The sequence below is a fragment of the Pelophylax lessonae genome, assembly GCF_965119305.1.
Source record: "Pelophylax lessonae genome assembly, chromosome: 9".
NCBI lineage: Eukaryota > Metazoa > Chordata > Amphibia > Anura > Ranidae > Pelophylax > Pelophylax lessonae.
The window spans coordinates 81716594-81743913 of record NC_138776.1 but is presented as its reverse complement, the minus strand read 5'-3'; the positions used below and the strand labels follow the sequence as shown (position 1 = coordinate 81743913).

General features: G+C 45.3%; 1 pseudogene across 1 annotated transcript in view; it reads right to left on the bottom strand.

Moving 5' to 3' along the window:
* Positions 1-27320, bottom strand: part of LOC309564233 — an 83409-nt pseudogene that overhangs the window by 34047 nt on the left and 22042 nt on the right. Inside the window, exon 2 of the transcript in view lies at positions 1509-1692. The product of the transcript in view is annotated as an uncharacterized misc_RNA (transcript). The remainder of the gene's footprint in view (positions 1-1508; positions 1693-27320) is intronic.

Sequence of the window (27320 nt, the reverse complement as noted above, 5' to 3'; positions counted from 1 at the left end):
TACATACACCTATGTCTGTATATATACACCTGCACATATATAGGTGTTAAAGGAGCAGAACACTATACTTGCGCTAATTAAATAATTTGAACTAATATGGCTAGGCTCCTAACACCTATATATGTGTAAATGTAAAATACATATCAGGGTGTGTGTATATATACCACTATACAGAAGTTCAGATGTTTTGCCTGCCTCCAAAGAACCCCAAAAAATGCCCAAAAAAAACGCTAGCGTCAAAAAAAAAAAAAAAACTCCCAGGTGTGTTGTTGCAGGCATTTTTTGGGGGTTTTTGGAGGCAGGCAAAACATCTGAACTTGTGTATAGTGGTATATATACACACATACTTATATGTATATTACACTTAGACATATATAGGTGTGATAGGAGCGTAACTATATTGGTGTTAATTATTTCATTAGCGCAAGTAGTTTTTTCTGCTCCTTTCACACCTATATATGTCTAGGTGTATATATACAGACATGGGTGTGCATATATACCCCCTATACACATGTTCAGATGTCATGTCTGACTCCAAACATGTCCTCAAAAAAGCACTAGCAACGCCTGCAGCATAAAGAATGCTGACATGTGAGAAGCCATATTGGTGATCTGAATGTGACTTCAGAGAAACTAGCTTTTCTCTATAGCGGTCACCCTGCTATGGAAGGGTTTGGTCACCCTGCCATAGCAGTCACTGTCAGTTCACCCTACACTACATTACGGTCACCCTGGCACTTAACACTTTCCCTACAGAAACAAAATTTTTGCATCTAACTAAAGTGTAAAGGAGCACTCTAACTAAACTAGATATCCCTTTCCTCACACTAATAAATGCTAAATGACACTTTTGAAGCCAATTTAACAGAACTGCTTCCATTCTCTTCCATGTCCCTGTATTACAATGCTAGGAATTTGCCGGGGCTATCTTATATACTGGGGGGCGTATTCACTAATGATTGGTCTAGGGACCCCCTAGTCACTCCAATCACATTCCTAGCATTCTCCTGCCCCCTCAATTGGCTTTTACTAATGGTTCTGGTCCAATCACGGACTTTTAAAGCCCATTTCCTGTCCCATTGCATTTTGGTCGGTTCTGGTTGCCGAATTCCGAACTTTTTGGGCAAAAAGTTCTAAATTCGGCCGAACCTCGAACAGCCAATGTTCGGGCCGAACCGATGGTCGACCCGAACCGTTCGATCATCCCTAGTCAAAACGTCAGATATTGTTACCCAAGTGGTACTGTGATCACTATTTGTTTTAATAGCTATGTATACATTTTAATGTTTTTTTTATATTATTTGACAAATGAATGTGTGTATTTATGTATAATCTAGTAGTTGAAATGCCTGCAAAGTCCCCATCCAAAATTACTGTTGTGTTGTTTATTCAGTTCGGCAATAAACTATTGTGGTTTAAATCATTTTATAGGTACACACGCTAAACAATGTGCTTTAGAATTTGATAGTTAATGGCCATGCCTTTTGCAGTATTATATTTATACTTACCAGAAAAGAGTAGCAGTGGCTAAACTCAGCTGTTTTTATATCTTGCTCGGCTATTTCATGGATATGATCATCTTTTCGAAGCTCTAGTTTAAGATGAAGCCCATTTTCTAGACCTTGTATGGTGACGCAAGCTTTTTCCTGAGTTCCCTCCTCTAACGTCTGAGGTACAAAAATCACATAGTGGCTGTAGGTAGACAGAAAGGTCAATCACATAATTATTGCAAATGTTAAAGGAAAGCTGCTTTTTATATATTTTTTTCTTTAAATGGTCAGTCTACTCAAGTCCATAGTCTGGGCTATGTAGAGCTAAATAGGCAAAGTGTAATGCTCAATTCCTCAATAAACATAACTAGCTGGTGGGCTATTTAAACCAAGTGAGTTTTTTTATGTTTTTACATTTTATTATATAAAAAGCATACATATGGAAAAAAATCCCCCTGTTTGGGACTGTAACGGGTAACGACACAGGTAGGTATAGAAAAGAAAATAATTTATTTTTTGTATAGATAAAGTGTACAAAAATTGGCAAGAGAGCAAATATTTTACACGGTTGCACAATTGTAAAAATACATTAAAAATTCGGGCGACTCTTTTCAATATTAGATCAAATGATCATTTTTGACGTGGAGGAACCTGAAGTATGGTTTGGAAGACCCTACGCGTTTCAATGTCGCTCTTCTTCAGGGGTCTTTTGACCGTGGTCCCAATTTAATTGTATAATTATTTTGTCATGTTCTATAACAGAATAAGGATACAAATATTAATTTTGCATTACGGTACAAATTGTGTTACCTAGCATTTGTTTTCTTTTGATACAGGAGCAGTGATTTTAACCACTTTAAGACCGGAAGGATTTGCCCCCTTCCTGACCAGGCCCTATTTTGCGATTCGGCACTGCATTACTTTAAGGGACAATTGCACGGTCGTGCGACGCTGTACCCAAATAAAATTGAAGTCTTTTTTTCCCCACACATAGAGCTTTCTTTTGGTGGTATTTGATCACCTGTGCGATTTTTATTTTTTGCGCTATAAACAAAAAAAGAGTGACAATTTAAAAAAGAAAATATATATTTTTCACATTCTGCTATATGATATTCTCAGGAAAAAAAAGTAAAAATCCAATTTGTTTTCTGCTACACATTTTTGGTTAAAATTTATGTCATTTTTTTTGGTTTTTTTTTACTAGTAATGGTAAATTTTTTGCGGGACTGCGACATTGCGGCGGACAGATCAGACCCCTGACTGACATTTTTGACACTTTTGGGGGGACCAGTGACATTACTACAGTAATCAGTGCTAAAAATATGCACTGTTACTGTAATAATAACACTGGCAGGGAAGGGGTTAACATTATGGGTGATCAAGGGTTTAAATGTGAGCCTAGGGGAGTGATTCTAACTGTGGGGCAGCGTGGCTTCTGAAATGACCATAGAGAAATGTGATACTATATAGAAGGATCACATGGGCTCTATGATCATTGCAGGGAGAAGAACGGTCAGCTGTGTTTACAACAGCTGACCATTCTTTTCTCTCAGCGGGGATTGATCGCGGGTGTCAGGCGGCAAAGGGAGCCGCTTGCTCGCTGCATCGGCTGCGCTGGCCCCCTAGCGTCGTGTACGCGAGCGACATACACCTAAAGCGATTTGCCTGGGAGCGGCTGCCTGCCGCTGTATAACTGCGGTGGGTGGTCGGCAACCAGTTAATTATGCTTTAAGTGCAACAATAAAAATTAAAAATTCCTTTAAATATAGTGCCTGGGGGGTCCTCTTAATGTGCCTGTAAAGTGGTGTATATAGAAAAATAGTGTAATGATTGGGCCAATCAAATGATTAATCATCCATGCATGACCGTTACTAATGTGTGTTTACCAACATAGCTTAAAACGTGCTTACAAAAAAAAGTGTCCTGTATAGGTCAAGGGATGTGTTAAGGAATGTAATAAAAATGACTTTATTAAATAGTAACAAAGCACATTTTTATTACACTCCTTAACACATCCCTTGACCCTATTTTTTGGCAGAAATATAGCTACTTATGCCCGTGTCTATACAGGACACTTTTTGTATAAAGTGGCATATATATAGCATGCATAAAACATGCTGCAGCAAACATGAGATTTCTAAAGAAAAAAAAAAAAAAGGCAAATCACATTTAAACTGACTCGCAGTTACAATTGCTGGCACCTGGCTATTGAAAAAATAAAGAAAAAAATCACGTGGGGTCCCCCCCAGTCCATACCAGACCCTAAGGGTCTGATATGGATTTCGAGGGAAATTCCACACCAAAACTTACATTAAAAAAAAAACCGGCGTGGGATCCCCCCAAAATCCATACCAGACCCATTTTGGCATGCAGCCTGGCAGGTCGGGAAAGGGGGGGGGACAAGCGAGTGCCCCCCTCCTGGACCATACCAGGCCACATGCCCTCAACATGGGGGGTGGGTGCTTTGGGGCAGGGGGGCTGTCCCACCCAAAAGCACCTTGTCACCATGTTGATGGGGACAAGGACCTCATCCCCACAGCTGTGGCCAGTGGTTGTGGGGTCTGCGGGTGGGGGGGGGACATGTTTTTGACAATTCCTCTATTAAAAAATTAAAAAATAGTGTTCCCCGATGTAAATCCGCTTTTTTAGTGAATGGGTAGGGGTACTATGTACCCGATACTTATTCACATGGGGGGACCGGGATCTGGGGGCTTCCAGATCCTGACAAGCCCCATGCCCGCAGACCCCCACAAACCCGAAGGGCCTGGTATGGACTGGGGGGGGGGGGGAACCTACTCCATTTTTTTTCTTAATTTTTGTACCGAAATTTTTTTTTTTTATTGTTCAGCTGTCAGCGGGGAAACCCACTGACAGCTGATGACCACCACAAGAACTGGTAGGCTACAATATAATACATTTTTTTCAGGTTTAATATGGCTTTAGCAGGAAGAGGCTTTCCAGTCAGTGGTGACGTGCTTGCTAAATGTGATGGCTGACCCAATTGTATATACTGTTAAGGGTGTAGTATACCCCCATAGGCTTCACATAATGGGTCTGCAAGCAGCGTCTACATGTGTTTCGAATGTACCAGGAGCTTGGGGAAGCCAGAGTGGACTGAGCTGTCATAGAGCCCACATAAAAAGGACTGTTGAACTGTTGAGTGTCAGCTGCTTTGCTGAGAGCTGCTGGCTGTGGTGACCAGTAAAAGGAGAGCCATCTGGTGCTGTGAGATGTGAGTAGCACTACTGTCCAATGCCCACCAAAGACTGAGCTACTGTTTCAGAAATGCTATTGTTCTTGAGCTGCTGTTCCTTAGGTGCCACTATTCTGGTGGTTATGTTAGGAACTTCACAAGGGTAAGAGGCCTGTTGACCACCTTGAAGTCCTTAATTGTATTTGTTGCTGTTAGTTTCTGCCTACAAAGTCTAGACTGCCAAAGGGACTGTTATCTTTAATTTCTATAAGAAACCAGAAAATAAAGGCCTTAATTTAGAAATAATATTCCCAATCTTGCCTTCACCTCTGTGGTGTTGTCACCAAGCATACAGAAAAAAGTGATCTCTGTTTTAAGGACAGGGAAGAAAAGAAGCATTTTTTTTATGACAAAAAATAAAGGAAATTGGGGTACACATTTTTAATAATTTATTGTGTCCTTTAATTAATTCTTGATAAAACTGATTAACAGGAATTTGTTTCCCTGAATAGGGAAATACACAGAACCCCATTCACTGTGCATGTCATGCATGCTTACATAAAAACTAAAAACAAGACAACAAGAATTATTTATTTGACACATTATTCAAAATGTGTACCCCAATTGCCTTTATTTTTTGTCATAAAAATAGCCTATTTTCTTCCCTGTCCTTGATACAGGGATCACTTTTTTTCTACCTTTAATTTCTACCCGGGGATTACAAATAATCCCTGTTGGGGGTTGAACACTTTGACGTGAAACCCAAAGGCTCCACCCTAGTAGACTTGTAACTACATTGGCCATCTGTTTAGGTAGGGCCTTAAAGACTATTAGATGAGACTTCTGCATTCCAGATAGGCCCTACAGGTGCCATTGATCTATGTCTGTCTCTCACACTGTGCTTTGGCCTTGTCTCCATATATATATATATATATCCACAAATACACACACACACTATATATATATATATATATACACACACACACACACACACACACACACACACACACACACACACAAGTTAAAAAAAGACTATAGGGGATATGTAAAAAACAGTGAATGCCCCATTTACATTTACTACAGGATAAGCATTGTAATTTAAAACACATAAACCAGCAAGATTCACCTACAAATACAGATCGGTGCATGTCACATTTCTTCCATTATAAATATACCCCTAAAGTTTTGCTTGAAAGTAGAAAAGATTATTTGCCATAGTAATTGTCTTACGGATCTGTGGCTGATACAAGTGCTGAGCTGCAGATGACCAGGCAGATGGAAACTAGGAGAAGCTGCATGTTGGGACACGTCACCTTCAATGAGCCTGAGAAATCTATGGGTTCTTATAGTAATGGCAGACATAGAATGAGCCAATACCTCCCACTATTACCCTCCCCATCTAGGGGCAAACAAGTCCAGTGGCAAATATTGACTGAATAAAAAGATTTAATCATTGACATATAACCTTTATCTGTGGACCTTTATACTGTTTGCAAGTTTTGGAAATAAGCCAGTACAAAAACCTGTACTTTTGATGGAAATCTACCAAAATAGCTTTTTCCATTTAGATAATCCAAAAAAACTTGCATATACAGGTGCATTTCATAAAATTAGAATATCATCAAAAAGTTAATTTATTTCAGTAATTCAATTCAAAAATTGAAACTCACATATTTTATATAGATGGGTTACACACAGAGTGATTATGGCTCACAGCTAGTGAAGACCTAAAATTCAGTATCTCAGAATATTAGAATATTACATAAGACCAATAAAAAAAAAAAAAAGATTTTTAATACAGAAATGTTGGCTTACTGAAAAGTATGTCCATGTACAGTATAGTATGTACTTAATACTTGGTCAGGGCTCAGTGGCGTAGTGTGGGTTGTCAGCACCAGGGGCAAGGTAAGTCATTTGCGCCCCCTAACCTGGGTATTAGCACTCCCTTCCAGTAGTATAGTAGTTCTACCTACTTGATTCCTACACTGACATTCCTGACCCCTGCGCTGACCTACCTGACCCATACACTGACCTACCTACACTGACCTACCTGACCTCTACACTAACCTACCTACACTGACCCCTACACTAACCTACCTGCCCCCTACACAAACCTACCTGAACCCTACACTAACCTACCTGACCATTACACTGACTTACCTGACCCCTACACTAACCTACCTGACCCATACACTAACCTACCTGACCCATACACTAACCTACCTGACCCATACACTAACCTACCTGACACATACACTGACCAACCTTACCCATACACTGACCTACCTTACCCATACACTGACCTACCTGACCCATACACTGACCTACCTGACCCATGCACTAACCTACCTGACCCATACACTGACCTACCTTACCCATACACTGACCTACCTTACCCATACACTGACATACCTTACCCATACACTAACCTACCTGCCCCATACACTAACCTACCTGACCCATACACTAACCTACCTGCCCCATACACTAACCTACCTGCCCCATACACTAACCTACCTGACCCATACACTGACCTACCTGACCCATACACTGACCTACCTGACCCATACACTGACATACCTTACCCATACACTAACCTACCTGACCCATACACTAACATACCTGACCCATACACTAACCTACCTGACACATACACTGACCTACCTGACCCATACACTAACCTACCTGACCCATACACTGACCTACCTGACCCATACACTGACCTACCTGACCCATGCACTAACCTACCTGACCCATACACTGACCTACCTTACCCATACACTGACCTACCTTACCCATACACTGACATACCTTACCCATACACTAACCTACCTGCCCCATACACTAACCTACCTGACCCATACACTAACCTACCTGCCCCATACACTAACCTACCTGACCCATACACTAACCTACCTGACCCATACACCGACCTACCTGACCCATACACTGACCTACCTGACCCATACACTGACATACCTTACCCATACACTAACCTACCTTACCCATACACTAACATACCTGACCCATACACTAACCTACCTGACACATACACTGACCTACCTGACCCATACACTAACCTACCTGACCCATACACTGACCTACCTGACCCATACACTGACATACCTTACCCATACACTAAACTACCTGACTCATACACTAACCTACCGGCCCCATACACTAACCTACCTGCCCCATACACTAACCTACCTGACCCATACACTAACCTACCTGACCCATACACTAACCTACCTGACACATACACTGACCTACCTGACCCCTACACTAACCTACCTGACACATACACTAACCTACCTGACCCCTACACTAACCTACCTGACACATACACTGACCTACCTGACCCATACACTGACATACCTTACCCATACACTAACCTACCTGACCAATACACTGACCTACCTGACCCATACACTGACATACCTTACCCATACACTAACCGACCTGACCCATACACTAACCTACCTCACCCATACACTAACCTACCTGACACATACACTGACCTACCTGACCCATACACTAACCTACCTGACCCATACACTGACCTACCTGACCCATACACTGACATACCTTACCCATACACTAACCTACCTGACTCATACACTGACCTACCTGCCCCATACACTAACCTACCTGCCCCATACACTAACCTACCTGACCCATACACTAACCTACCTGACCCATACACTAACCTACCTGACACATACACTGACCTACCTGACCCCTACACTAACCTACCTGACACATACACTAACCTACCTGACCCCTACACTAACCTACCTGACACATACACTGACCTACCTGACACATACACTGACATACCTTACCCATACACTGACCTACCTGACCCATACACTGACATACCTTACCCATACACTAACCTACCTGACCCATACACTGACCTACCTGACCCATACACTGACATACCTTACACACCTACTTCCTGCACTACTCACCCCCCATCCTCCACACACAGTACGATGCAGATGGTGGATCCATCATTCTCCTTACCTCTCTACTGCCTCATCGTCTATTTTATCACAGCTCTCCTCAGCAGCGGGTGGGCAGTATTGTAGGAGCCCCCACCATCCAGCCACTCGTTGGTATCCCTGCCACCGGGAGGTCAGCTTGCAGCCACTGCACCTCTCCCATGGCCATAACTGCTCTGAGCACTGCCCCTCCCCCTCTGCTGTTTCACAGCCCGCGCCAGAGGGACAGACTGGACCAAAGGAGCCCTGGGGCAGGGGAGCTGGAATAGGGTGCCGCTGAGAGGAATGCCCTAATGCCTCACCGGAGGTGTAGGGGTCTGGGGGAGGCAACAAGCTGCAGCACAGACCCTCGGGATGGCAAGGTAATCATTTTGTGCCCCCCTAAATGTTGCGCCCGGTGCGAGATGACCGGCTGCACCCCCACTCTACGCCACTGTCAGGGCCCCTTTTGCATGAATTACTGCATCAATGCGGCATGTCAAGGAGGCAATCAGCCTATGGCACTCCTGAGGTGTTATGGAAGCCCAGGTTTCTTTGATAGTGGCTTTCAGCTCATCTGCATTGTTGGGTCTGATGTCTCTCACCTTTCTCTTGACAATACCCCACAGATTCTCTATGGGGTTTAGGTCAGGCGAGTTTGCTGGCCAATCAAGCACATTAATACCATAATCAGTAAACCAGGTATTGGACTTTTTTCAGTGTGGACAGTCCTGCTGGGAAAATAAATCAGCGTATCCAGCATTTCCATAAAGCTGGTTAGCAGAGGGAAGCATGAAGTGCTCTAGAATTTCCTGGTAGAGGGCTGCACTGACTTAGGACTTGATAAAACACAGTGGACCAACACCAGCATAGAGGTACCGCTATGGGAGCTCCCTGGGCACCGGTGTATGCCTGTCTACATCTAAGATTGTGAAAGGAGGAGGTTGTCTACTGCTCAGAGCTGTACTATGACCATGTCCTCCTATGGCTAAGGTAGATAAATGATGTGCTAGTGATCTGGAGAGGTGGTCCCGAGACTCTAGAATACTTAATTGAAGTGTTCAATTCTAATAGCAGAAATATCTGCCTCACCTTCAATCATTAAACCTACCAGATCTCCTTCCTTGACCTCTTGATCCAAATTGAACAAGGGAAACTAACCACCAAAACATACAGAAAAGAAACGGCGGCAAACAACCTACTTGAGTCTAGCAGCCACCATCCTAAGTCCCGAGTATCCGAGGAGAGTCCTTAGCATCCCGACGGGACAATTCTTTCAGATACGCCAGAATAGTATATTGGACTCGGACTATCAAACTGAAGCAACACAGTTATATGCAAGGTTCAGAGAAAGATTCTACCCTCACAGAATCCTTACAAGGTCTAGGAAAAGGGCAGCCCAAAGAACTAGAACTGACCTCCTTAAAGTGATATCTACCATGGACATAACTACGCATGATCATCCAGACCCGGTTAGAATTTTTGCCCCCTTTGGCTCCCAATGGGAGGAGGTGCCCAATACTCTCACCAAGCACTGGCACCTCCTGACTCGCTCACCCCAACTGGTGGATGTAGTTGGTCCCAGACCCCTATTAGTAGCCAGGAGAGCTAAAAAACTCTTGAATGAATTTGTACGATCTGAATTCACTAAGTCCACACCTCCTAACTGGCTTAATGACCTTCTCCAACTTTATGGAATGTTCCCTTGTGGAAAATGCCATATCTGCAAATTTGTAAATAAAACAGCTAGCTTTACTGATGCCGATGGACAGAATATCTATCGGATGAAGCAATTCATCAACTGCAATACCACGGGGTACTTTACACGTTAGAATGCCCATGCCACAAACTATATGTGGGCAAAACTAAACGCCCCTTGGAAGTTCATATCGGGGAGCATTTAGTGAGCATCGGGGGAAAAAAAGATGAAGAAACCCCGATTGCACAGCATTTTGCAAAGTACCATGACAAGAGACCAAACAGCTTGAAAGTGAAAGGCTTTTATGCCCTCAAACTCTCAAACAGAAGAGGAGACTTCAATACCATCCTTCTCCAGAAAGAAAAGGAATGGATTTTCCACCTTGGAACAATGGCACCAAAGGGACTTAACAATGAACTAAACCTTCAGGTATTCTTGGCACCTTAGCCAAGAACAAATTAGCCCCAAACCTCTCCCTCTTCCTCACTCTCCGGCTCATGCCCATACAAGGCTAATCTATACGTGCCCAATCTAATGAACCAGATATACTAGAATTTATCGGGTATTGTACTAAGTACACTCAATACCAAAAGATGCTGTAATCTATCAATGTGTACTTATTAATTCCAGAGTTGACTTCAATCTATTTATCTTTATTTGTATAATTGTATTCTTATTTTTGTACACAAGATAGTAACATACAAAATCCCCCCCCCCCTTCTCACACACTTCCTTTACCCGTGTCCCATGAAGGGGTTAACATCCCAATAACTCACAATCTGGGCGGGTTTGACCAACTATTCTGCCTGGAGGACTTAAAAGCCTGATAGACAGGTGAACACAATACCCTGAGGAAGTCTACGCCACCTAGTGGATGAAACACATTGCTGCATGTGCACCTGCACCTCCCGGCTCACTCCTGCACCTCTTTGCCACCCTTTCCCCGGATCTGCCCTTTGTAGCTCTCGTATCCACTTGACGGGATATTGCTAAGGGAGTCACCTTGGGCCCTTGTGAAGTCCATCAACATAATCAAGATCACCCTGCTCTGAAGGATGAGTGCCTCTCTGGAACATCCCCTCAGCGGGATTCAACTCAGATGATCCAGTGAACGGCAAGCTCCACATGCTACAGCACTTACTGAAGCTACCACTGGCTGCCCTGAGGCTCCTACATTCCAAGCATTCTTTCCATGAGAGCAGCTCTCCTGGGCTGACAGTGTGCGCTTTACGCCATCTCTCTAACCCAGCACCTTCACCAATTGAAGAGATGTCTGAGCCTCCTGATGCAACTCCTGCCCAAGTAATCCCATCATCCCATAGTGATGCCGGCCAGTTTGGACTGAAAGACTTTTGAGCTGTACCATGCAGCTCCAGCCAGAACGACCCCGTCATCTGTGGGGTCTACATCTATGGATCAGTGAGTACTTAATTGCCCTACTCCCCTGCCTTGGCGCGGTCCCACTCCACACTAGGTCTTCCTGTACTTGATGCAGCTCAGCCCATCCATCCATCCCTGAGGGACTTCTCATGGCTGTTTGTTTGACATTGTATACCTGAGCTGGACCCTCACTGCGAGAGGAAACTCAGCTGATCCCTACTTTAAACTTTATCATTGTACTCCACACAGCAATATGATCTTGGAGTGACTTAGCCTCTCCTTCTTAGTACATTACTCTCTAGATTCCTCCCAGAAATTAAATAATATACTTTTAAGTTGCTTGGACCTACTGCAAATTCTCATAGCTGTAGTTAATACCGTAATTGTCTTTGGAGCAGCAACTGATTAAAAAAGGTTGTTACATATACTGCCTAGGTCAGAAGGATTTGTAAATATGGCCCTGGCCAACACCAAAGGTTTACAATGTGGGCTTGCACATTAGAGCAGGATGAGGAAAAAATTGTTGTTTATAAAGAATCTCCTTTTTTCCCAAACCAGACAATAATGACAGGTTTAAGTTAAAGGCTAGGAAAAAATAATAAATGCACAAATTTTTGCTGAAAATATGTACATTTATTATTTTTTCCTCAAGGTGTTTACATAGCATTGTAACTTAATTCCTCTGAGCAACCTAATCACTTTTACGGGGCTCTCAAAAGGACACCTTCCTGCTGGCAGCACCTGCGATGGTTCCCGAGCTCTCCAATTACACTGGGGATCCCAAGGCTGTGGGAAACTCCTTTCCTGGTGGGTGCAGGAGGAACTTGGGGAACATCTGTTCCCTGAACCCTCCTGCGACTAATGGATTATATCACGTTTAGTGTCACAGTTGTCATTCCTCAGCTAGTGCAGATGAGGTTGCAGCCAATGCCATTTAAACATGATCTGTGTCTATATAGTTCTATTGGAGGGCAGGGGAGACATTGGGGGCCCATGCTATCACATAGGGAACTTGTTAGCCACCTTGTAACAGCAATGAAGTAAAAAAAATGTAAAAAAAATAAATAAATTGTTATAAAATAAAAAAAAAATAAATAAATAAGTTAAAAAAGCTCCTAATCACCCTCGCGCATACACAATATAAAAATATATTTAACATCAATTACACCTCACATGTGAGAAATTGTCAGAAATGTCAGTGTGAGAGCAAAAAAATTGTTTTTTTTCGTGAAAAATATGCCTTTGATAAATAACTGTGTGACATAAAAATTGCAACTACCACCATGTAATTATCCAAGGTCTCTGCATCCAGAAAATATATACTTTGAGTATTTACAATAATTTATAGCAAGATTTACAATTAGAGTTGAGCGGAAACCTGGATGTCCGTGTTCGGCGGGTTCGGCCGAACTGGAAAAAAAAGTCCGGGTCCGTGTCCCGGACTTTTTCCGAACTTTACCCGGACACCGAACCCCATTGAAGTCAATGGGGACCCTAACTTTCAGGCACTAAAATGGCTCTAAAACACCAATGAAAAGGACTAGAGTGCTGCAAATGGCAGCAAAACGTAGTTAAGAGCATGGCAAGTGCTCTGCAAACAAATGTGGATAGGGAAATAACTTAAAAAAACAAAAAAAAAAACAGAAAAATAAAACAATTTTCTTCATCTGTGAAGGACGAGGTCCATATGGAGTAGGAGGGAGGTTGAGGTGGTGGTGGATGTGGCGGTGTAGGTGGAAGCGGCGGTGGAGGGGGATGAGGTAGCCAACACTGCTTTTTTTCAGTCATTTTAAATGAGGGTACACCCCAAAAGAGTGAGAAAGATCAAAAATATAACAATGGCTGGGTAAGGTCGGTATCCATCTCTATTCTGCACAAGGTACGGAAAAGTCCTGTGGGATCCAAGCCTGGTTCATTTTAATGAATGTGAGCTTGTCCACATTGTCTCTGGACAGGCGGCTGCGCTTGTCTGTGATAACGCCCCCAGCCGTGCTAAATACACGTTCAGATAATACATTGGCTGCAGGGCACGCCAGCACCTCCAAGGCGTAAAGTGAAAGCTCAGGCCATGTGCCCAATTTGGAGACCCAGAAGTTGAAGGGGGCAGACCCGTCATTCACTACATGTAGGCGTGTGCACACATACTGCTCCACCATGTTGGTGAAATGCTGCCTCCTGCTAAGACGTTCCATATGAGCTGCTGGTGCTGCTGTTTGTTGTGGCGTGCTGACAAAGCTTTTCCACATTTCGGCCATGCTAACTCTGCCTTCTGAGGTGCTGGCGGTGCCCTGGTTGCGTTGGTGACCTCTTCCTCCTCTGCCTTGGCCTTGTGCTTCCACTGTGGCCCTGCTGTCAGGTGGGAATGCCAGCAGCATCGCGTCTACCAGCGTGCGCTTGTACTCGCGCATCTTGCGATCACGCACCAGTGAGTGAATTAAGGATGGTACGTTGTCCTTGTAACGGGGATCCAGCAGCGTGGCCACCCAGTAATCAGCACAAGTTAGAATGTGGGCAACTCGGCGGACGTTGTGGAGACACTGCAGCATGTAATCGCTCATGTGTGCCAGGCTGCCCAGAGGCAACGAAAGGCTGTCCTCTGTGGGAGGTGTATCGTCTGTGTCCTCTGTATCCCCCCAGCCACGCACCAGTGATGGCCATGAGCTGGCCTGGGTGCCACCCTGCTGTGAACATGGTTCCATCTCCTCCTGCATCTCCTCCTCCTCATCCTCCTCATCCTCCAGAACTGTGCCCCTGCTGGACAATTGTGTCCCTGGCGTTTGTGTGTGCAGGAATCCACCCTCGGAGCCACTTGCGAATGACTGCCCTGAAAGCCTTGGAAATGTTACCTCTTCATCCTCCTCCTCCTCCTCATCCTGTGCCACATCCTCTTCCATCATCGCCCAAATTGTTTTTTGAAGGAGGCATAGAAGTGGGATAGTTAAGCTGACAATGGCGTCATCGGCACTGGCCATGTTGGTGGAGTACTCAAAACAGCGCAACAAGGCACACAGGTCTCGCATGGAGGCCCAGTTATTGGTGGTGAAGTGGTGCTGTTCCGCAGAGCGACTCACGCGTGCGTGCTGCAGCTGAAACTCCACTATGGCCTGCTGCTGCTCGCACAGTCTTTGCAGCATGTGCAAGGTGGAGTTCCACCTTGTGGGCACGTCACATATGAGGCGGTGAGCGGGAAGGCCGAAGTTACGCTGCAGCGCTGCCAGGCGAGCAGCAGCAGGGTGAGAACGCCGAAAGTGCGCACAGACAACCCGCACTTTCTGCAGCAGCTCTGACATATCGGGGTAGTTTTTAAGGAACCTCTGCACCACCAAATTCAGCACATGCGCCAGGCAAGGGATGTGCGTCAAACCGGCTAGGTCCAGAGCTGCTATGAGATTTCGCCCGTTATCGCACACCACCAGGCCGGGCTTGAGGCTCGCTGGCAGCAACCACTCATTTGTCTGCTGTTCCATGCTCCTCCACAACTCCTGCGCGGTGTGTGGTTTGTCCCCCAAACAGGCAAGTTGTAAAACTGCCTGCTGTCGTTTAGCCCTGGCCGTGCTGAAGTTGGTGGTGAAGGTATTACGCTGTCCGGATGAGGAGGCGGTAGAGGATGAGGTAGCGGAGTAGGATGAGTTAGGAACAGGAGGCAAACTGAAGCGCCCTGCAATCCTCGGTGGTGGAAGGACATGCGCCAAATTGCTATCCGCCTCAGGCCCATCCGCCACTGCATTTACCCAGTGTGCCGTTAGGGAGATATAACGCCCCTGACCGTGCTTACTGGTCCACGTATCGGTAGTTAGGTGGACCTTGGCACAGATGGCGTTGCGCAGTGCACACCTGATTTTTTCCCCCACTTGGTTGTGCAGGGAAGGGATGGCTTGCCTGGAAAAGTAGTGGCGGCTGGGCACGACGTACTGTGGGACAGCCACCGACATAAGCTTTTTAAAACTGGGCGTCTCCACCAGACGGAATGACAGCATTTCAAAGGCCAAGAATTTTGAAATGCTTGCATTCAGGGCCAGGGATCGCGGGTGGGTAGGGGGGTACTTCCTCTGAAGTGTTTGGGAGATGGAAAGCTGAACGCTTCCACGGGACATTGTGGAGATGGTTGGTGACCCAGGTGGTGGTGTTGCTGACAGATCCTCTGTTTGCGGGGTGGCAGGTGCCGGTATCACTACAGAGGTGGATGAAGAGGCCGAGACTGCAGCAGAAGAGGAAGCAGGAGGAGCCAGAGACCTTTCTTGGGTTTGAAGGTGTCTACTCCACTGCAGCTCGTGCTTTGCACTTAGATGCCTGATCATGCAGGTTGTGCTCAGGTTGAGAAGGTTTATGCCTCGCTTCAGGCTCTGATTGCACAGGGTGCAAACCACTCGTGTCCTGTCATCAGCACATTTTCTGAAGAACTTCCACGCTAGAGAACTCCTTTGAGCTGGCTTTGGTGCACTCGGTCCCTTGCTGCATTGGGCAGTAGCAGGCGTAGTGTCTAGGGCACAGCCGCTCTGCTTCCGCACCCTGCTCCCTCTTCTGCTGTGCTGGTGGCTCTGTGCGACCACCGCCTCTTCCTCCAAACTACTCAGGTCACCTGCATGACCTTCATTCCATGTGGGGTCGAGGACCTCATCGTCCTCCACATCATCTTCCACCCAGTCTTCACCCCTGCCCTCCTTGTTGGTCTCCACAATTCTGAGTGCAGCAGCAGTTGGCACCTGCGTTTCGTCATCATCGGAGACGTGCTGCGATGGTCCTTCCATGTACTCATCTTGAGAAATAAGTGGTTGGGCATCGCTGCACTCAATCTCTTCCACTTCTGGGGCAGGGCTAGGTGGATGGCCCTGGGAAACCCTGCTGACAGAGTCATCAAAAAGAAGAAGAGACTGCTGCATGACTTGGGGCTCAGACTGCTTGCCTGATTTGCAAGGGGGTGAGGTGAAAGACGGTTGGACATCGGCTGCAGGTGCCAACTCTGACCTTTCTGCAGTAGACTGGGTGGGAGACAATGTGAAGGAACTGGAGGCACTGTCAGCAGCAAACCAATCTACTATCGCCTCTACTTGTTCTGGCCTCAACACTTGTAGAGGCGCATGATGCCCTACCAAATACTGCTGCAGGTTCTGTCGCCTACTGACACTTGAGGAAGGTGTTTCACTTGTGCGTGTAGCTGGCACAGATCGACCACATCGTCTCCTTGCAACAGGAGCTCTACCAGCAGCACCACGACCCAGGCCACAGCCCCTATTTGACGGTCTCCTCATATTTCTGTAATTTATGATCTTGCCCTAGAAAGGTGTTTATTGAATAGCGGAACAAAACAACAACAGTATCGCACGGGTGTCTCTCACAGTCAAATATGCAAACTATGCCACAATTTAATTTTTTTACCCCAAAAGGGTGTTTATTAAATAGCGGAATAGAAAAACAGTATACAAATACAACGGGTGTATCTCACCATGAAATATGCAAAGTATGCCGCAATTTAATTTTTTTCACCCCAAAAGGGTGTATATTGAATAGCGGAATAGAAAAAAGGATATAGAACGGTGTATCTCACACATACAAACACAGACTAGGCCCCGATTACAATTTTTTGTACCCTAAAGGGAGGATGAGGAAGAGGAGTAAGAGGAGTTCGGAACAGGAGGCAAACTGAAGCGCCCTGCAATCCTCGGCGGTGGAAGGAGATGCGCCAAACAAATTTAAAAGGTGTATCTCACACGTACCGATACAGACTATGCCGTAATTTAATTTTTTACACTCCAAAAGGGTGTATATTGAATAGCGGAATAGGAAAAATTTTATAAAACGGCGTATCTCACACGTACAAACACAGACTAGGCCCCGATTACAATTTTTTATTACCCTAAAGGCAGGATGAGGATGAGGAAGACGAGTAGGAGGAGTTCGGAACAGGAGGCAAACTGAAGCGCCCTGCAATCCTGAGCGGTGGAAGGAGATGCGCCAAACAAATTTAAAAGGTGTATCTCACACGTACCGATACAGATTATGCCGTAATTTAATTATTTTTACCCCAAAGGGTGTAGATTGAATAGCGGAATAGAAAATATGATATCAAAAGGTGTATCTCACATGTACAGACCCAGACTAGGCCCCAGTTACAATTTTTTGTAGCCTAAAGGCAGGATGAGGAGTAGGAGGAGTTCGGAACAGGAGGCAAACTGAAGCGCCCTGCAGTCCTCGGCGGTGGAAGGAGATGCGCCAAACAAATTTAAAAGGTGTATCTCACACGTACCGATACAGACTATGCCGCAATTTAATTCTTTTTACCCCAAAGGGTGTAGATTGAATAGCGGAATAGAAAATATGATATCAAAAGGTGTATCTCACACGTACAAACCCAGACTAGGCCCCGATTACAATTTTTTGTACCCTAAAGGCAGGATGAGGATGAGGAGTAGTAGAAGTTCGGAACAGGCAGGAGGCAAACTGAAGCACCCTGCAATCCTCGGTGGTGTAAGATGCGCCCAAAAAATTGGAAAGGTGTATCTCACACGTACCGATACAGACTATGCTGCAATTTAATTCTTTTTACCCCAAAGGGTGTAGATTGAATAGCGGAATAGAAAATATGATATCAAAAGGTGTATCTCACATGTACAGACCCAGACTAGGCCCCGATTACTATTTTTTGTACCCTAAAGGCAGGATGAGGAGTAGGAGGAGTTCGGAACAGGAGGCAAACTGAAGCACCCTGCAATCCTCAGCGGTGGAAGATGCGCCCCAAAAATTTGGAAGGTGTATCTCACATGTACCGATACAGACTATGCTGCAATTTAATTCTTTTTACCCCAAAGGGTGTAGATTGAATAGAGGAATAGAAAATATGATATCAAAAGGTGCATCTTACACATACAAACCCAGACTAGGACCCGATTACAATTTTTTGTACCCTAAAGGCAGGATGAGGATGAGGAGTAGGAGGCGTTCGGAACAGGCAGGAGGCAAACTGAAACACCCTGCAATCCTCGGAGGTGTAACATGCGCCCAAAAAATTGGAAAGGTGTATCTCACACGTACCGATACAGACTATGCCGCAATTTAATTCTTTTTACCCCAAAGGGTGTAGATTGAATAGCGGAATAGAAAATATGATATCAAAAGGTGTATCTCACACGTACAGACCCAGACTAGGCCCGATTACTATTTTTTGTACCCTAAAGGCAGGATGAGGAGTAGGAGGAGTTCGGAACAGGAGGCAAACTGAAGCACCCTGCAATCCTCGGCGGTGGAAGATGCGCCCCAAAAATTTGGAAGGTGTATCTCACACGTACCGATACAGACTATGCCGCAATTTAATTTTTTTACCCCAAAGGGTGTAGATTGAATAGCGGAATAGAAAATATGATATCAAAAGGTGTATCTCACACGTACAGACCCAGACTAGGCCCCGATTACAATTTTTTGTACCCTAAAGGCAGGATGAGGAGTAGGAGGAGTGTAATGTTCTGGTACCTTTGGTACCCTAATTCCACTTTTCCTAAGTGTATGCGCCCCACCATTCGCTTTTGGTAAGGTGCGCATACACCTTTAAGACCGACGCTGTCATCACTGAGCGCCGCTGGAGCGGCTATTTCAACCTCCGGCGGTCTCACTCACATGTTCGTTCAATGCCGCATAATCTGCCTTGAAGCTCTCATGCTTGCAAGCATACCTCGCTATCGGAACCACGCTGCTGATCCCTGTATCCCGCTACCGGATCATCCGCTCTTGCCGAACCTCTCCTCTACTACATTGCTACTAGTGATAAGTACCCCACAGGGGAAACCTCTATAACCTTCATACTAAAGCTTACACTATCTAGCTCTGCATACTAAGGACTATTACTACATCTGCATTAACTAAGATTGCTAGCTCTTGAGCCTAATACCATCTGCTCTTGCACTGGGTTGGTCTATCCTGTATGTTCACCTGCTACTCTATCATCTGCTACCATACATGATTGCTAAACCTATCTGCATCCCATCTGCTACTATCTTACTTTCAAGAACATTCCTTTCAAGTGTCTGTCATCTACCATCTCTACCCAACCTGTCTCTTCAGCCTATCATCACTATATTACTATACATATAAGTCACTCTAGGAACATCTTATTGAGTGTGTGTATCTACTTGCTGAATTGAGACTATCCACACATGATGAGTCTTGGGAGTTGGGATTGTGTAATGTTCCGGTACCTTTGGTACCCTAAATTACACTTTCCACAAGTGTATGCGCCCCACCATTTACTTTTGGAAAAGGTGCGCATACACCTTTAAGACTGGAGCTGTCATCACCCAGCGCCGGACTAGATGGCTATTTAAAGCGCCGGTTCTCACTCACATGTGTTCGTTCAAACACCCTTACCTGGATGCTAACCTTGCTTGAAGCTTCCATGCTTGCAAGCTTACCTCGCTGACGGAACCTCGCCGCGCTGATCCCTGTATCCCGCTACTGGATCATCCGCCTCTCCTGAACCACCCTTCGGCTGTATCGCTAATAGTGCTAAGTACCCCGCAGGGGAATTCTCTATAAACTTATACTAAGCTTACACTATCTAGCTCTGCATAGTAAAGACTGTTTATCACATCTGCATAACTAGATTGCTAGCTCTTGAGACTACTGCTACTTTTCTGCACTGGGTTGATCTCTTTTGTATGTCCACCTGCTATTCTGTCATCTGCTACCATACAACATTGCTAAACCTTCCTGCATCCATCTGCTACTGTCTCACCTTCAAGTGTCTATCACCTACCACCTCCACTCAACCTATCCCTCAACCTTCATCATTGTGTTACCACATACATAAAGTCATTCTAGGAACCAGCTTGCTAATTGTGTGTATTTACTGGCTGAAATAAGACCTTCCACACATGATGAGTCATTGAGGTTGGGAATGGTATCTCAGCATATCTCTTACATGACTACTGACGTGGGACTATTTCTGCAGCTGAAAATCCACACCATATAAGAAACGCAGGAGCGTTACAGATTGAACGAACCAAAAAATGGATTCAGCAGAAATAACCACTCAGGTGACACAATTAAAACAGCAAGTATCTGCGTAAATACACGCACTTGCTGAATTAAAAGAAGACAATCAGGCTCTGTCGCAGCAGGTAATTAGACTGACACAACTTACCTCTGCTCAGTCCCCTGAACCCAAGATAAATCCCCCTTTGGTATTTACAGGCGATCGCAAAAAATTTCGCGAATTTAAAAACGCATGTGAGTTACTTTTCTTGCTAAAACCCCGTACCTACCTTACTGATCACATTAAGGTTTGTACTATTATTTCTTACCTAACAGGCGATCCTCTGGCCTGGGCAGACTCTCTTTTTGAGGAAAACGATCAGCTTCTCAAATCCTATACCTTATTTCTAGCAGAGCTTACTAGCCTATATGATGATCCCAATAGGCAGAGTACTGCCGATCTTCAATTAAGGTCCTTGAAACAAGGTAGGAGACCTGTGGAAGACTTTGTCGCAGAATTCAAGAGATGGACCCTTGATTCAGAATGGAATGATGCATCTCTGAAAACTCAATTTAGGCTTGGCCTATCAGAGGCCGTTAAAGACGAGCTCGCCCGAGCGGATCTGCCAAAAACCCTGGATGCATTGATACAGCTCAGTATCACCATAGATAGAAGACTACGAGAAAGAAAGGCTGAAAAAATGGGAATGCCATTATCCAGTTCTTCTCGGATTTCAGCCGATGACCCCACTCCTATGGAGGTAGGAACCATACGCCCACCTCTATCAACTATGGAAAGAGCCAGAAGACGATCTGGTAATCTCTGCTTGTACTGTGCATCCCCGGATCACAAGATAAACGTCTGTCCCCTAGTCTACAAAAAGAAGGGTGAGTGTTCACATGTCCTCCTAGGGGGATTGACAACTTCAATTACTAACCCTTACCTTTTTGTTTGCTTAACATTACAGTGGGACCAGAACAGGATTACTACTAAGGCCATGATTGACACAGGATCTTGTGGAAATTATATTGACATACGTTTTGCTGCTTTAAATAAAGTCCCTATTATTTCTAAACCTAAACCTGTCTCAGTGAGTCTTATTAACGGTGTTCCTTTATCCTCTGGTCCGATCACTGATCAGACACAGGCACTCCTAGTCACTACTAACGGGTCTCATATGGAGACCACTACCTTCGATCTAATACCTTCACCCCACTTTCCCATTGTTTTGGGACTTCCCTGGTTACACACACCTCAACCAACCATAGATTGGAAGGAACAGGCCCTGGCCTTCCTCTCTTGCTATTGCGAGGGTACGTGTAACCTCCCGTCTTCCGGGAAGATCCTGTCTGTGGTGACAGATGAGATTGCACCACTATGTTATCAGGATCTCTCTGAGGTTTTTCTTGAGAAAAATGCTCAAGCACTACCTCCCCATCGAGACTATGATTGTAGTATTGATCTACTCCCAAATAGCAAATTGCCGTTTGGTCATGTTTATCCTCTTTCACAGGATGAACTTTCCCATCTCAAAGAATATTTGGATGAGAATTTGAAAAAAGGTTTTATTAGACCTTCCACTTCTTCCACAGCAGCAGGATTCTTTTTTGTCCGCAGTAAGGACTCAAGTCTCAGGCCTATCATCGACTATAGGCAATTGAATGCTATTACAATAAAAGATCGCTATCCTCTACCGCTTATCCCTGAACTCATTGAGCAGGTGCGTGGAGCTACCTATTTTTCAAAATTGGACCTGAAAGGGGCATACAATCTCATTTGAATCCGCGATGGACACGAGTGGAAGACTGCATTCAGAACCAGATACGGATTGTTCGAATATCTTGTAATGCCATTCGGGCTATGCAACGCCCCTGCAGCCTTTCAACGATTTATAAACTATATTTTCAGAGACTTACTAGATGTCTGTGTTGTGGTATATCTGGACGATATACTTATATATTCACGATTAGGGTTGAGCGGACACCTAGATGTCCGTGTTCGACGGGTTCGGCCGAACTTTAAAAAAAAGTCCGGGTCCGTGTCCCGGACTTTTACCGAACTTTTCCCGGACACCGAACCCCATTGAAGTCAATGGGGACCCGAACTTTAAGGCACTAAAATGGCTCTAAAACACCAAAGGAAAGGGCTAGAGTGCTGCAAATGGCAGCAAAACGTAATTAAGAGCATGGCAAGTGCTCTGCAAACAAATGTGGATAGGGAAATAACTTAAAACAACAAAAAAAAACAGAAAAATAAAACAATGTTCTTCTTCATCTCTGAAGGACGAGGCCCATATGGAGTAGGAGGGAGGTTGAGGTGGTGGTGGATGTGGCGGTGACATAGGCGTGCGCACAGGGTGTGCTGGGTGTGCCTGGGCACACCCTAATCACCTAGGGCACATAGCATTGCCAGTGAGGAGATGGGAAAGATCTCCCTGGGACCTGCTCTGCTCTATTTCTCCTTGCCTACAGGTACATGGCCCCGATACATTACTCTCCCTGCTGGCAAACACATGCATGTGTATTTCAACTTTGGGGTGCACACCTTAATGCAATAGGCTGCGCACACCTATGGGCGGTGTAGGTGGAAGCGGCGGTGGAGGAGGACCAGGGCCGGATTAACAGCATCATGGGCTTGGTGCTGAGGATTTTGAAGGGCCTTAAGGGCCGTGCCTTGCCATGCACCCAGAGGAGGAAGGCTGCAGCCATGCATGCCTAATTCAACATGGGATGCTGTCTCTGAAGCCCATAAACACATCCATGCATCGCCAACTGTCCCTCCTTGTCCGGCCTTCACGCTGTGTGGGGAGGTTCTGAGGGTGCTGCCTGGGGAAGCGAGCATAGAAGCCAGACTTCTGTGTTTACAAGTGACAGAAGAGCGGTAACAGTGAATATGGCCAACCCGGGGCCTATATAAAAGGTAGGGGCCTGGAGCTGCAGCTCCAATAGCCCCTACATTAATCTGGCCCTGAGGAGGAGGACGAGGTAGCCAACACTGCTTCTTTTCAAAAATTTTAAATGAGGGTACACCCCAAAAGAGTGAGAAAGAGCAAAAATGGAACAATGGGTGGGTAAGGTCGGTATCCATTGCTATTCTGCATAAGGTACGGAAAAGTCCCGTGGGATCCATGCCTGGTTCATTTTAATGAACGTGAGCTTGTCCACATTGTCTCTGGACAGGCGGCTGCGCTTGTCTGTTATAACGCCCCCAGCCGTGCTAAATACCCGTTCAGATAATACACTGGCTGCAGGGCACGCCAGCACCTCCAAGGCGTAAAGGGCAAGCTCAGGCCATGTGCCCAATTTGGAGACCCAGAAGTTGAAGGGGGCAGACCCGTCATTCACTACATGTAGGCGTGTGCACACATACTGCTCCACCATGTTGGTAAAATGCTGCCTCCTGCTAAGACGTTCCATCTGAGCTGCTGGTGCTGCTGTTTGTTGTGGCGTGCTGACAAAGCTTTTCCACATTTCGGCCATGCTAACCCTGCCTTCTGAGGTGCTGGCGGTGCCCTGGTTGCGTTGGCGACCTCCTCCTCCTCCTCCTCTGCCTTGTGCTTCCACTGTGGCCCCGCTGTCAGATGGGAATGCCAGCAGCATGGCGTCTACCAGCGTGCGCTTGTACTCGCGCATCTTGCGATCGCGCTCCAGTGAGTGAATTAAGGACGGTACGTTGTCCTTGTAACGGGGATCCAGCAGCGTGGCCACCCAGTAATCAGCACAAGTTAGAATGTGGGCAACTCGGCGGTCGTTGTGGAGACACTGCAGCATGTAATCGCTCATGTGTGCCAGGCTGCCCAGAGGCGACGAAATGCTGTCCTCTGTGGGAGGTGTATCGTCCGTGTCCTCTGTATCCCCCCAGCCACGCACCAGTGATGGCCATGAGCTGGCCTGGGTGCCACCCTGCTGTGAACATGGTTCCATCTCCTCCTCCAGCTCCTCCTCCTCCTCATCCTCCTCATCCTCCAGAACTGTGCCCCTGCTGGACAATTGTGTCCCTGGCGTTTGTGTGTGCAGGAACCCACCCTCGGAGCCCCTTGCGAATGACTGCCCTGAAAGCCTTTGAAATGTTACCTCTTCATCCTCCTCCTCCTCCTCCTCATCCTGTGCCACATCCTCTTCCATCATCGCCCAAATTGTTTTTTCAAGGAGGCATAGAAGTGGGATAGTTAAGCTGAGAATGGCGTCATTGCCACTGGCCATGTTGGTGGAGTACCCAAAACAGCGCAACAAGGCACAATATATGCAAATGTCAAATATGCAAACTATGCCGCAATTTAATGTTTTTTACACCAAAAGGGTGTGTATTGAATAGCGGAATAGGATAAAAAACTGTGTATCTCACACGTACAAACACAGACTAGGCCCGATTAAATTTTTTCCTACCCTAAAGGGAGGATGAGGAAGAGGAGTATGGAACATGCAGCACCCTCAAATCTTCAGAAGTATGAGATGAACCCCAAAAACTTGGAAAGGTGGATTTCTCTCACACGTACCAACACAGACTATCCCCCAATTTAACTGATCCCCAAAGGTTTTTGATTAAATAGCGGAATAGAAAATATGATCCAAAAAAAGTGTATGTATATCACACGTACACAACCACACTAGGCCCCAATTACTATTGTTTGTACCCCTAAAAGGCTAGATGAGGAGTAGGGGGGGTATGGAACAGGCAGCACCCTCAAACCTTCAGAAGTATGAGATGAACCCCAACAACTTGGAAAGGTGGATCTCTCTCACACGTACCAACACAGACTATCCCCCAATTTAACTGATCCCCAAAGGTTTTTGATTAAATAGCGGAATAGAAAATATGATCCAAAAAAAGTGTATGTATATCACACGTACACAACCACACTAGGCCCCAATTACTATTGTTTGTACCCCTAAAAGGCTAGATGAGGAGTAGGGGGGGTATGGAACAGGCAGCACCCTCAAACCTTCAGAAGTATGAGATGAACCCCAACAACTTGGAAAGGTGGATCTCTCTCACATGTACCAACACAGACTATCCCCCAATTTAACTGATCCCCAAAGGTTTTTGATTAAATAGCGGAATAGAAAATATGATCCAAAAAAAGTGTATGTATATCACACGTACACAACCACACTGGGCCCCAATTACTATTGTTTGTACCCCTAAAAGGCTAGATGAGGAGTAGGGGGAGTATGGAACAGGCAGCACCCTCAAACCTTCAGAAGTATGAGATGAATCCCAACAACTTGGAAAGGTGGATCTCTCTCACACGTACCAACACAGACTATCCCCCAATTTAACTGATCCCCAAAGGTTTTTGATTAAATAGCGGAATAGAAAATATGATCCAAAAAAAGTGTATGTATATCACACGTACACAACCACACTAGGCCCCAATTACTATTGTTTGTACCCCTAAAAGGCTAGATGAGGAGTAGGGGGGGTATGGAACAGGCAGCACCCTCAAACCTTCAGAAGTATGAGATGAACCCCAACAACTTGGAAAGGTGGATCTCTCTCACACGTACCAACACAGACTATCCCCCAATTTAACTGATCCCCAAAGGTTTTTGATTAAATAGCGGAATAGAAAATATGATCCAAAAAAAGTGTATGTATATCACACGTACACAACCACACTAGGCCCCAATTACTATTGTTTGTACCCCTAAAAGGCTAGGAGTAGGGGGAGTATGGAACAGGCAGCACCCTCAAACCTTCAGAAGTATGAGATGAACCCCAACAACTTGGAAAGGTGGATCTCTCTCACACGTACCAACACAGACTATCCCCCAATTTAACTGATCCCCAAAGGTTTTTGATTAAATAGCGGAATAGAAAATATGATCCAAAAAAAGTGTATGTATATCACACGTACACAACCACACTAGGCCCCAATTACTATTGTTTGTACCCCTAAAAGGCTAGATGAGGAGTAGGGGGGGTATGGAACAGGCAGCACCCTCAAACCTTCAGAAGTATGAGATGAACCCCAACAACTTGGAAAGGTGGATCTCTCTCACACGTACAAACACAGACTAGGCCCGATTAAATTTTTTCCTACCCTAAAGGGAGGATGAGGAAGAGGAGTATGGAACATGCAGCACCCTCAAATCTTCAGAAGTATGAGATGAACCCCAAAAACTTGGAAAGGTGGATCTCTCTCACACGTACCAACACAGACTATCCCCCAATTTAACTGATCCCCAAAGGTTTTTGATTAAATAGCGGAATAGAAAATATGATCCAAAAAAAGTGTATGTATATCACACGTACACAACCACACTAGGCCCCAATTACTATTGTTTGTACCCCTAAAAGGCTAGATGAGGAGTAGGGGGGGTATGGAACAGGCAGCACCCTCAAACCTTCAGAAGTATGAGATGAACCCCAACAACTTGGAAAGGTGGATCTCTCTCACACGTACCAACACAGACTATCCCCCAATTTAACTGATCCCCAAAGGTTTTTGATTAAATAGCGGAATAGAAAATATGATCCAAAAAAAGTGTATGTATATCACACGTACACAACCACACTAGGCCCCAATTACTATTGTTTGTACCCCTAAAAGGCTAGATGAGGAGTAGGGGGGGTATGGAACAGGCAGCACCCTCAAACCTTCAGAAGT